The sequence below is a fragment of the Falco biarmicus genome, chromosome 2 (assembly GCF_023638135.1).
Source record: "Falco biarmicus isolate bFalBia1 chromosome 2, bFalBia1.pri, whole genome shotgun sequence".
NCBI classification, from domain to species: Eukaryota; Metazoa; Chordata; class Aves; order Falconiformes; family Falconidae; genus Falco; species Falco biarmicus.
The window spans coordinates 86,887,800-86,900,798 of record NC_079289.1 but is presented as its reverse complement, the minus strand read 5'-3'; positions in this window follow the sequence as shown (position 1 = coordinate 86,900,798).

The following is a 12,999-nucleotide window of genomic DNA, read 5'->3' as shown; positions in this document are numbered from 1 at the left end:
TGCTCAGCATCTGATAAAGTTAAAGTAGGCAGCTGCTCAGTGCTGGGCAGAGGTGAGGCAGCCAGCACAGTTGGTGAGTTGAGGATGCTTGAAGACTAAATACTCATCTTAACGCTTACAGTAGAATGGAATTAAATTATCTTCCCAACATTAAATCTAAATATCCACTGTTGTCACTCACAGTGGTTTTGAGTCCCATACAAATTTTGCAAGAAAAGCACACTATTGTCTGTGCAGTTACTAGTGTTGTGAGACTATTCATAATATATAAACCTAAGCATATGCACCATTTCATCAGTAAATACTTTTATTACCATATTGTACATAACTGCACTTTTTTCAGAAGACAAGAAACCAAAATGTCCAAAAAGACCTTTATAAGAAAGAATACGAGCCTAGTTACAATAGTGGAAGAAAAATTTCACCACCTTCCCTTTTGTAAAAAAGCTGCAGATGTAATACAACTGAAGAAGCAAAAGTATGTAGAGAGTTGTTTGATTCTAATGTCAAATGTAGCATCTTTTTACGAGCCGCAATTTGTCTAGGGGATTTAGTTTCTTTAATTTTATTCTGTTACTTTACTCAGCTCAGGAGGAGCTGCCTGTCCATAAGCAGAGTGCACAGCACAACTCAAGCAGTAACAGTCCCTTCTTGGGAGCGCACTTTTCAAACTTCATAGCTGGATAAGCATCTCAATAAAGCACTTTGTTAATAAAGCTCCCAGCTAGCCTCCTGTAATCCTGGGAACAACCAAATTGAGATGCTCTGTAGCTCCTACTGAGTACGTGCACACACATTGAAGATATAAATGTATACTTACCAACTTTAAAACATTTTGCATTGATGGAATGAAACAAGTGCCATGCTTTTTTTCATTTCCTTAATGGTTGGTAGAAGTAAAAAAAAAGATTCTGCTCAAGTCAGCAGAATTAACATTGTGTATAACTGGTGCAAAAAAGAGCAGAATCAGGCCCAGAATTTGTGAACATGGGTTTCTGGTTATTCTACAACATAACTGAAGATTCAGCACCATTGCCTTTTCCAAATGTTCATTACTATTGCCATATAAACCACAGATTAACAGATGCATTCTTATCAAGGCTTTCTTTAACGCTATAGATATGACTAAAAACTCGAAAATATGCCGCTTCCTTTATACACTTTGTTCCAAATCACTGATGTTAAAATAGAAGCACTAAAGTTGAGTAGAGACTCATCAACCTATATTTATGTCTACTGTATATTAAATATTTTAGCTAAAGAGATTAACTTATATTTATTTTCTAAATAAATTAGATGGGTCATAGCTAAAAGCAACGGCATTTTTGTAGTAATACTACACACATTGCTGAGAAGCAAGAAAGTTTTGATCAAAATGTTACCTAGTTTCAGTGTATGTTACTTTAAAGACAACATGGTTTATGTTAGCCTAACTCTTGGAAAATTCACCAAGCCTGGCATATAAAACAACACCTTATTGTAACTATGACATATAAAATATTTTTGCATTTTCATCAATTTTTATTATTACAGGAGAGAAGACATCACTCACTAAATAGATACAAATGCTGCACATGTTAGCAATAGAAATACTGATTTTTGTAACTGAGTGCACTTGCCTTAACTTTTCCACACATATATACAAACATAAATAACACGCGGGGGAGGGGGGAGGGAAAGATTAAGGGAAATAAACTCCACAAAACTAGGCAAGTTTTACATTATTTAATGAATACTGACACATAAGCATATTCACTAGAATCCTTGTAAAGAGCACACAATGCCATAGGTTTATTAAAGCACAAGGTGTACTTTGTCTAGATTAAAAAAACCACACAAAAAAAACCCCAACCCAAACAAAAAAAAAACCTTTTGGTGTAACTTTGCTTTAGGTTTAAAAAAGTTGGATGTTTGAAAAAATCTTTATTACTTGCATATGAATATTTTTGTATAATAATAACTGAAGAAGGTTTTAAAACAAAAAAAAACCCAAACCCTATTTGCTTTATGGTGTGCAAATTTTAAAGAAAAATAAACAGGGTATGTATCCAGTTTGTAAAAAAATGTTCTTTCAAGATTGCTCTTTCACTGGCTAAATGCAAGGTTATGACAACCTGAAATACTTTTTTGTGAACTGAAAAAGAAAAAATAAAGCAACGTGAATAATTTGCTTATGCAAACTTTTTTAAAAAGAAATTTTGCTAATAGTAATATAAATTCAACAGCATGGTAAGGAAGGTTTTGAAGATTCCAGTTCAGTGATTTAACTTGCAGGACCCAGTGGGCCAGAGCTTACGCATTGGATAAACTGGCACAGCTCCACTGGAGGCAATGGAGCTGCTCCAGCTTACACCAGATGAGAACCTGACCTTTTCCTAAAGAATACTTTGAACAGTAAATATCCCTACATTAACATTTTCTTTCTCGTTGTTCCCCTTTGTTCTGCTGTTTTATTTCTCAAGGATATTTCTTCAGGATATATATATTTGATGCATATTCTTTTTTTCTTAAAAACATGAAGGGTTGTGGGTTTACTCTTAGTAAAGCAAGTAGTGCAGTCAGCTCTGAGGGAAAGACTGTGTGTGTGTGTACGTGTGTGCGCATGCACACATGTTTGATTTACTACTGCATTGCTCAAATTTTATGACTGTTTGGAACCACAGAGTGACAGGGGAATAGAGTAACATGGTAGTGAATAATATTTTTAGCAGTGTTTGTGTGTGTGTGCGGTGTGTGTAAGCAGAGCAGAAGACCCTGCCTGATACAGGAACCCTATCAGTGGAACAGAAGTAGTTCAAATCACAGCAATGTTGTCATTGTACAAATGAAAGCTAACAAGAAAATGTGCAAAAAGGCATTACTGAAAACTTGGATGAATGCTTTTCTTTTATAAGTTTGTTGAATATGACATTATGCCTGGGTCAGAAGAAATTCCATCCTTGGTTTTCTGAACAGACTGTAAGCTCTGTGGTTCTCCTCTCAACTGCAGTGGCATAAATCAGAATGTCATTATATATGGCAATGGATTTATACCCATATTACCAGTCACATGATCTGCAACCACCTTCTCTTTGGCTTTCCTATCAAGACCCTCACGTCCTCAACTCTTTAAAGATGCAAGAAACATTTAACTTGTTTTCACTTTCATTACTTTTTTTAAGTTGTGTATCCCCTCAGATTCTAGGGGGAATTGCTCCAGTTTTGAACCTCTGTGATACAAGAATTTGAGGCCTTGCAATAAGAGACAGGCAGCAGGGCACAGCAGCTCTTAGAAAGGTTGGTCATGTGCCATAGCTAGAGCTTAAGTTGGCAAAAAAGCTAGCAATCTAGTCTATGGCTCAGGCCATAGACCACTTGTGTCTTTGTAGCTCATGAGTATCACAAGACTTTTAAGACATGACAACTGGATCAGTTTACCTGCAGCAGCTCATATTTAAATGTATTTTTAATCTAACCACTGTATTTTGCACCTGCAGTCTGGAGCCTGGAGTCAAGGTGACCTATATTACAAAATATTGTTTCTACAGACAGTCACCTTTTTGAACTTCGAAGCTGTCTGCTACATCTACTTCTCATGAGATTTTTATCTTTGCTATATGAAATATCAGTAAGATCATTTGATCAAATGCTCATGGTTTCACCAATATCAACATGATTCATTGGCCTGGTATGGTAGCAGGAAATGCATTTAGCATTCTGTTAGGCATCGTAAGAGTTATGACTACTCAACTACCAGCATGTCAAGTACACAGAAATATGGTATCCACTGTAAATTCAAAAACTATTTGTGTATATTTAGTTACATTTTTTAATATTGCTATTAAACAGACATTAATAAAAAAATTCAAGAATGCAATGCGCTATTCTTTACTGCATCACTGTGCATTCCTTGCAATTCTTAGACTCATGACTTAAGTATAAATGCAGAAATTTATTAATTGCTAGCATTCCTTCCCAAAATCATGCATATATAAACAGGCTGGGAAGCCACATAGAGCTGTATGCTTGAAGAGACACAATCCCAGCAAAAGTAAGTAAAGAAGAAAATTGCTTTGAAGAGCGCTGGAGTCTTGGTTCCAAAAGCTAACTAAATAAGTATAGAGAAAGAGACAAACAAAAAGACAGAGATAAAGCCCCCAAAAGCTCCACTACTGATCAGAATACTTAAGGTACATTTAGTAAGTTTTCTAGGAGACTCCTGATCTACACCACATAGCGTGGTTATCTGGAATTCTACATTTCATGGTGGCTGTTTCCTGACAACACCACAGAATCATTCTTTTCTTTTCTTCTCCTATGAGCTCTTGTTTTCACACAGCCCTCCTCTTCAGCATGCTGTAACTCAAATACTGGAAACAAAGTTCCTAAGCCTAGGAAACTATCTCTGCTTTCAAAGGTCTTTTGGATCACCAAGTTATTATTATTAAAATCAATTCCAATCATTTATTATAGATTTTCCCTCTCCTTTATGAGTACTTATGTCCCCTTTTATTTTTCCCAATGTACTTTTTTTTATTTGTTCTTTTTTTATATTCACTTTATTTGGCATAGATAATTGAATTTGGTAAATAATGAAAAAATATGCATCTTTTAAGTACTAGGTTTGTTGCCTTAGGAATTCAGTATGGTATCTGTAATTGAAACAGGTTCTTGAGCAAAGCTGTGAAATGCAACCATTCACATGTTTGTAAGCCTACCTGTTAACTACTGCATTAGGGAGATCAGAATGTTGTTTGAAGTAATACATACATAACAGAAAATTAAATGCTCAGGTATTTATGGTATCCACTGAAGTGCAAATAAAGCTGTTGTTTGTAAATAAAGAGCTATTTTATTTCAGCTGGAGGACTATATACAAGGTCTTCTGTTAAACAACCTGCTAAGAATTTTAAAAGATACCCTGATAGTCATATGCTACAAAAGGTGATGCTAAAAATAGGAAAAAGAGACATTACAATGCAATTACAATGCATGTAATTGCAGTTTAATTTTTCAAAATCTCTCCAAAATTTCTAGGAAACACATCCTCATCTGAATAGACTCATGGATTACACACAGGTTAGTTTCGAAGCACAATGAAAGCAAATGTCAAAAGTAAAATGAACAGTGATCATATTTTTCAGCAGAACAGGAACTACGGTACTGAGAATAATGCCAACAGAAGATATAAAACAGAAACATAGAAGTGATGCCTAAATGCATTGTCTAGAGATTGAAAAATATGCTCCAGAAAATTACTCAGAGATCTTTAAAGTGCTTTACTTTCCAATTACATTCAGAATGGATTCATTCTTTTAGTTTTATATATATGCCACAAAGTCGAATACCTATTCTTCTAGGCTTTGAATGCTGATGAAATTTAACCAGTTTAGTATGTTCTCCATATCTCCATATCTCTTAAATTGCAGGGGAAAATGCACTGAGCAAGGTAAAGCTAGGACAAAGCCTTTGCCCTTGATAATTACTTTATATGGCACTATCATTTCTGCCTTCCGAACCTGGGTGTTGAATTTTATCATATTTAGTATTGGCTACGGTGGAGACAGCTGTCAGGAGCAACATAACCAAAAGATTTGATGTGGGAATATACCATTGCTTCTCTGTCAGCAGCACTGGATACACTGCCAACAAAAACCACAAGCTTTTTGTTCTCCAGCAAGCATCATCCTGGACCCCACAGTAACACCACATGTACTGGGGAGAATGGAAAGAATACAAAAGCACTAAAAGAGGAATATACCATGAAAGAGGATGTAAGAAAAAGAACTACTCTTCCTATGCTAGTTGACATCTCATGCAACATGATTAATTCCTTGTTGCTTCCACCAGGCCTTGCTTGGTCCCAGCTTCTGGCCCCAGACAGATGAGAAAGATAGACAATGCTGAGCGGCACCGTTTGAATTTGTCAGTGCAGTGCTAGCTGAAACACCTCTCAGCTCCCTAGTGCAAATGATTACTTCCTCCAAATTAATTTCCAGAACTCATCTGAAGGTAACTACTAATGATATTCTCTACTTTGCCATAGCATTTCATGTACCGTCAATACACTACATTATTTTGCTGTCTTCTGGGAGGGTAGTTTCTGCTTTTGATATCCTGCTTGCTTTAATACATCTAAGAGGACATCCTTATTATGGAAAATTGGTTGTAAAGTTAAGGAGTGTATATTTGTTCAGGAATACAAAAGTGAAGATGTGATGGGCTGACCCTGGCTGGATGCCAGATGCCCACCAAAGCTGCTCTGTCACTCCCCTCCTCAGCTGGACAGGGGAGAGAAAATATAATGACAGCTGAGATAAGGACAGGGAGATACTTACCAATTGCCATGACTAGCAAAAGAGACCCAACTTCAGGAAATCTGTTTAGTTTATTAACAATCAAAATCAGAGAAGGGTAATGAGAAAATAAAAACTAAATCTTAAAACACCTTCCCTCCCCTACCCCCCCCACCCCCTTTCTTCTTGGGCTGAACTTTACTCCTGATATTTTCTACTTGGTCCCCAGCACAGGAGAATGGGAGGAATGATGGTTGTGGTCAGTTTATCACACATTGTCTCTGCTGTTCCTTCTTTCTCAGAAGGACTCCTGACACTCCTCCCCTGCTCCAGCATGGGGTCCCTCCCACAGGAGACAGTTTTCCACATTCTCCAATCTGAGTCCTTCCCACGGTCTGCAGTTCTTCATGAACTGCTCCAGCATGGGTCCCTTCCACAATGTGCAGCCCCTCAGGAGCAGGCTGCTCCAGTGTGGGTCCCCTGCAGGGTCACAAGTCCTACCAGTAAATTTGCTCCAGCCTGGGCTCCTCTCTCCATGGGGCTGCAGGTCCTGCCAGAAGCCTGCTCCAGCATGAGCTTCCCATGGGGTCACAACTTCCTTTGGGCATCCACTTGCTCTGGCGTGGGGTCCTCCACACACTGCAGGCAGATATCTGCTCCACCATGGACCTCCATGGGCTAAGGGGGACAGCCTGCCTCACCATGGGCTTCACCACCAGCTGCAGGAATCTCTGCTCTGGCACCTGGAGCACCTCCTGCCTCTCCTTCTTCGCTGACCTGGGTGTCTGCAGAGTTGTTGCTCTCACATATTCTCACTCATCTGTGAGCAACACTTCCCCTTTTTAAATGCTTTTTCCCAGAGATGCTACCACTGTCACTGGTGCACTTGGCCTTGGCCAGCGGCAGGTCCATCTTGGAGCCGGGTGGCACTGGCTCCATCGGACATGGGGGAAGCTTCCAGCAACTTCTCACAGAAACCACCCCTGTAACGCCCCCCACTATCAAAGCCTTGCCACACAAAACCAGTACAGGTGGTATTTAAGCAGAGACTTTGTTTGAAATTGTAAAGGTGAAGAGCAACATTTCTTCTCATGACTGAAATCATGAAACATACACTTGTAAGTAGATAGTTAATTAGTAATGAATATAATTAATAGATTCCTAGGAAAAACATCTCCTTAAATTATAGCTAAATGTAATACAATAAAAATATAGCAACCTAAATACACATTTACCAAAAATATTTGAGCATCCTTTAAAGGAACTGTTCAAGTTATTAAGTACATAATAGTTAAAGAAAAAGCTCAAAAGCTGTTTTCCTACACAGTAACTTTGTAGAAGTTGCCTCAGTCTCTCTGGTAAATAATTAGCATACTTAAACTGATTAAATAAGTATTTATATAATAGATTAGAAGGTGTTTCAAGGCTGTCTTTGTTGTAAATAGGATGGAATGGCTCTGATCTAATCTCCTGAGTAAATAATGCATTTTATAACTTTTATTTTAAAATACTTAAACACTATCAATGATTTGATTCAAAAGTGACAAAAGCCATTTTAAAAAAAACTTTTAAAAATGCTTTAAAAAAACAGAATTTATATTCCATCCTTGATTTCTGTTTTCTTGCTGAAATACAATGTCAGTTGCTGGAGGTTCCCTTCAGAGCTTGTCCTGTGGGGCTGAGAAATGAGGTCTGGCCTTCAAACATATAGACTACTTTGCAAAAACTATTGTCGTCTGAAGCAGAATTAATTTTAAGTAGATACTTTTTAGAGATTTTCCATCTAATATGTTTTATACACCAGCAGAATCTGGAACACAAGTGATAGTGTTATGGAACTTTTATTTCAACCTGGAAAGAGAAAGCTCTGTTCCTGGAAAGATTATGCTCACAGTTCAGGAATTTATGCAACTGTTCACCCTTATATTAGTCTTGATTAAAAAAACCACCACTCAGAAACAGCAGAAAATAATTTGGTTTTCCTCCTGACTCCTACTTGTAGGTGACTTAACTGTAGGAAAGAGAAACCTTCACCCTCTTCCCAGAACTACGAATGTGAAGTAATTTTCCCACCCTTCCCTCAATCAGGAAATTATTTCTGTGGAAAATATTTATCTCTTGATTTTCTTGTTGTCTTAAAATACTTCACAGAACATGGACACTGTAGAAAATAAATTGTAAAGCTGTGGACTCTAAGTGTAAAATCTCCTCTATTAGTTATGAAAAAAATATGCCACAAAAGAAGACCAGACAAGTCCAAAAAAAGATTGGTACCTGCCTCAGATAGCTATTAGAAGGTGCCACTGGGTAGAAATAAAGGACAGTGCTACAAATATTGCACTAGGACAAACACTACTGGTTGTCAAGTCCAGTCCTTACTATAAGTATCCAATGTGGTACTTTTCTTAAGCTTAAATCCAAATAATTTTTGTTCTGTTTCTCTTAGATATATTGTTCCAGACAGTCACTTGCTACTGTTCAGAATTCATTAAACATTTATCCTAAATATATGGTTTCTGTACTAATGTTCTTTCTATGCTCAAATAATTCTCTGATTCTTTGTGTTTACACACAAAGTAATAGGGTATAGGTATCATTCATGTTCTCCTAAGTCTTTTTTCTTATAAAGATAAACGAGACAAGGTAGTCTAGTTTTCCCATAATACTCTTCTTCCTCAGCATAATTAAAGTTTATCCATGATGGTTCTCATTTGAAAACATCTTTCTTGAATATAATTGATCCTGCAGTATCCCGTTAATGGTCTGCAAGAAATCTTCCACCAAGGCCTTGTAAAATGTCCCTGATATGTCTTTCTCTATTTCGGACATATTTTTCCTGATGTTGTGGTTTAACCCCAGCCAGCAACCAAGCACCATGCAGCCGCTCACTCACTCCTCCCACATTGGGATGGGGGAGAGGGTTGCAAGAGTAAACGTGAGAAAACTTGTGGGCTGAGATAAAGACAGTTTAATAGGTAAAGCAAAAGCCATGCAGCAAGCAAAGCAAAGCAAAGAATTCATTCACCACTTCCCATGGGCAGGCAGGTGTTCAGCCATCCCCAGGAGAGCCAGGCTTCATCATGTGTAACAGTGACTTGGGGAGACAAATGCCATAACACCGAATGTCCCTACCTTCCTTCTTCTTTCCTCAGCTTATATACTCAGCATGACATCCCATAGTATGGAATGCCTCTTTGGCTGGTTTGGGTCACCTGTCCTGTCTGTGTCCCCTCTCAGTTTCCCGTGCCCCCCCAGCCCTCCCACTGGCAGGGCCCAAGAAACTGAAAAGTCCCTGACTTAGTACAAACATTACTCAGCAAAAAGTAAAAGCATCATTGTGTTACCCACCTTGTTCTCACACCAAATCCAAAGCATTGTACCAGCTACTAAGAAGAAAATTATCTCTCTCCCAGCTGAAACCAGGACACCTGACTACAATAATATTTTCTTATGGATGTTTAGAACAATAAGTCAAGAACTGCCTCATGATGGACTATGAACTCTATACAAAGGGTTTGGAATTAGATGTTATTTTTGATTGGGTTTTGGATGCAGTTGTTATAATCCCTCATCAATTTCCAGCCTTTAGTTAAGTCCTAAGGTCTTCTGTTGTTTATGTGTATTATTCTTAGACATTTTATTGAAAGTGCATCCCAAAGTTGGGAATCAGAACTTTTTCTTAGCACAGCTAAGAGGAAAGGCACTGATGACAAGACTGTACACAAGACTGATCTAAGAGCTCCATTACCAGCCTTTCTTGTCAGATTTGACTTCAACATAATCCAACATAATCTCCTTTATCTATTCATTTATGAATTTATCTTTATTGACTAATAATTTACCGTGCAGCATAATATTAAATTTAACTGAAATCTAGATTTATTAGATCTATTTTATTTCCATTTTCTAGAAAACCAGAGGCATTACCTGGATGGTGTTGCACAATGCATATCTGATAGACCCATACTATTCAATTTCATTTTTATTTGCCCCCATAATTTTCAGTAGTCTCTTCTAAAATATTCCAATATCCTGCCTGCTGATGAAGGCAGATAAAGGACTCTGCACTCAGGGGTCACTTTTTCTCCACTTCTTAAATGTAGATACTACAATTCCAATACTTTAGCTGACGTATAGTTATCAACTTCATAAAAATATTAATGATTCTTACTATTTGACCTAGATTTAATGTGCAGTATTTTAGACCTGTGGGATGGATATCTCAAAATGGAGTTTTACTTCTGTCTTGGAATTAGTAATTCCATTTGCCTGCTGCCGTTCCCATTATCTTTTGGGATAGTTAGCTATGCACCTTTATCGACCATACCAGAAAAAAAGTAAAGCTTTTATTCACATTTGGATTCATGCCAATGCTGGTTTTAATCTTTGCTCCATCCTTATGGAGTAGCAAGGCTGTGGGTGGAGATGGGTTGTCTTTTCTTGTTTATTTATATGACTATTTTTATGGTATGAGTACATTTGCAAGTTTTAAATCAGCTTGACTTTTGTCATTGTTGATTTTACATAATCATAGAGACCTCTAGGTTCACTTTGCAAGTATGTACCTTTTTTTCCCATTCCTTAGTGAGGTTTTTGTTTATGCTTTTTGATGAAGAAAGTTTCCCAATAAGTCTACTGCTCTTCTCTATACTTTTTCCATGTATGTTTTTACAAGTCTTCCTCACTTTGGTCACCTTGAAACTAGCAAATTAAACAGTGACTGGGCCCATTCTTTGGCCCTGAGGCCAACTGGTGCAACAACACTATTAAACAGTTTTGGTATCCAAAAGAGGTACATTATCCAAATTGTCTATTAGGAACAGTCACGCAGACTTGCTCAGGCATTGACTAGGAAAGCCCTTGGTGGCCCAGAGCAAAATCATGCCAGAGACCCTTTTAACAACATGAAGGTGAGATAATAGAGCACCACAGGCAATGTTTAATTAACTTGTGTAGATGAGTCACTGTGTTCCCCAGCTCTTCCTTCACATTCACTTCAAATGAGGGCAGAAAGTTGTTAATTCTCACAATCTTATAATGAGTTTCACACATTTTGGAGTATATCTTAAAGCTTAAACACTCAAAAAGAAATATTTGAGGATAGTTTTACCATGCTTTTTAGAAAAAAATTGCCCAGCCTTCATGATTTCAAAAAACATCTGGGAAACACTAAGCAGCAACATACTGAAGGTTTAGAGACTTAAATTATTTTTCCCTTTAATAGTAAAAGTCCTGTGAATTTGATGAGAAGGGTCTAATTTACAGCTTTGAATACTTGAGACTGTAGACCACTTGAAACTACAGACTTCATACAACTTCAGCACTGTGGAGCACCATCTGGCTTGCAAGCAAGCAGATTTCAGATGAGTTCTTAGTCAACCTACTTGTATATGTAGTGTCAAGTACTAAGGCCATAATATCCTCTGCCCCCAAATAGATAGCAAGGAATTTCGAACAGCCTAGAGAACCTTTGGCCTTGGCACTCTTCTTGTTTGTAGGGGCTGAAATTGTTTTATAATAAAATTTAAAGGTATTTTGATTTGATGGAAAGAATTAATGTCATATTACGTTGAAAAGCATATAGAAAGTAGCTACCTTCAGCTCAATAGTATGATACCATTGACAGACTGGGGTTTTTTTAATTTCCCAGTGGAGAAAGAAAAAATTCCACTTTTTACATGGACGCAAAACTTTTCATAAATGGTATTCTGAACTCTGATTGTTATTTTCTCCTCATTTCTATACTCAGTAGACTTAATCAAGACTGAAGAAATAAGAAAGGTGTTTTCACTAATTTCTTATGCATTTTCAGTCCAACTACTAACTCAATTTAACTATGAACTTCAGCTTTTTCCAGAGAAAAAATAACTGGGACATGAAGCAGCACATATGCTTCTAAAAGTCTGCAGCATCTTCTGATGTGAAATATCAGACTGTGACAGGTTATGGATTAACTGAAAACACAAAACAACACCTCAAGTAATATTTGAAAATGTGCTTTCCATGGGTTTGAAAGAACAGCCAGCTACAAGCAACAAAAGTAGAAAGCAAAGCTTTAAGATCTATTGTCTGCCATCTATGAGACTTAACTAATTCACGATAGAAACAAAAATACATTAGTAGTAGTAGTGTAATATGAGAAAAAGAGATAAAAAGCTGGTACATGTTAGTAAATCTTGCACTTTCTATTTGAAACAACAGTCACTGTGTTTGGGGGTTTGTTCCTTTTTTTTTTTTTTTTTTGGTTCTATCCAACAAGCTTTTCCAAGACGTGATTTAGGCCTCCCTGCCTCCCATTACATAAAATACCATGTTTTTCTGGTCACACTATTTGATTCAGTTGAAAAGAATTTTGAGTATCTGAAGAAAGTTCCTGATCTGGATTAACACACAAAGATAACACACAAAAAAATAAAACCATTGCTTTGTTTTGTTTCAGGTTTTTTGACCTCAGGCATTCCTCTGTATTGGAACCATTGAGATGCTATTTCACGCAACTCTTACTAATACTAGTAGCTTTCAAAACAAGTTCTGAGGACAGACCACTGAAGATACTTTCTTCTGATTGTAACTGAATTTGCCGGATTGCTGAATAATTCTTATTGCACATATCTCTATCCATGTTGCTATGGTGATTGCATTTATTTATTTACCTATTTATTTATTTATTTATTGTGGAGCTATACCTGTAGAATCTTGGAATGTCTTTATATTTTCATGTGGT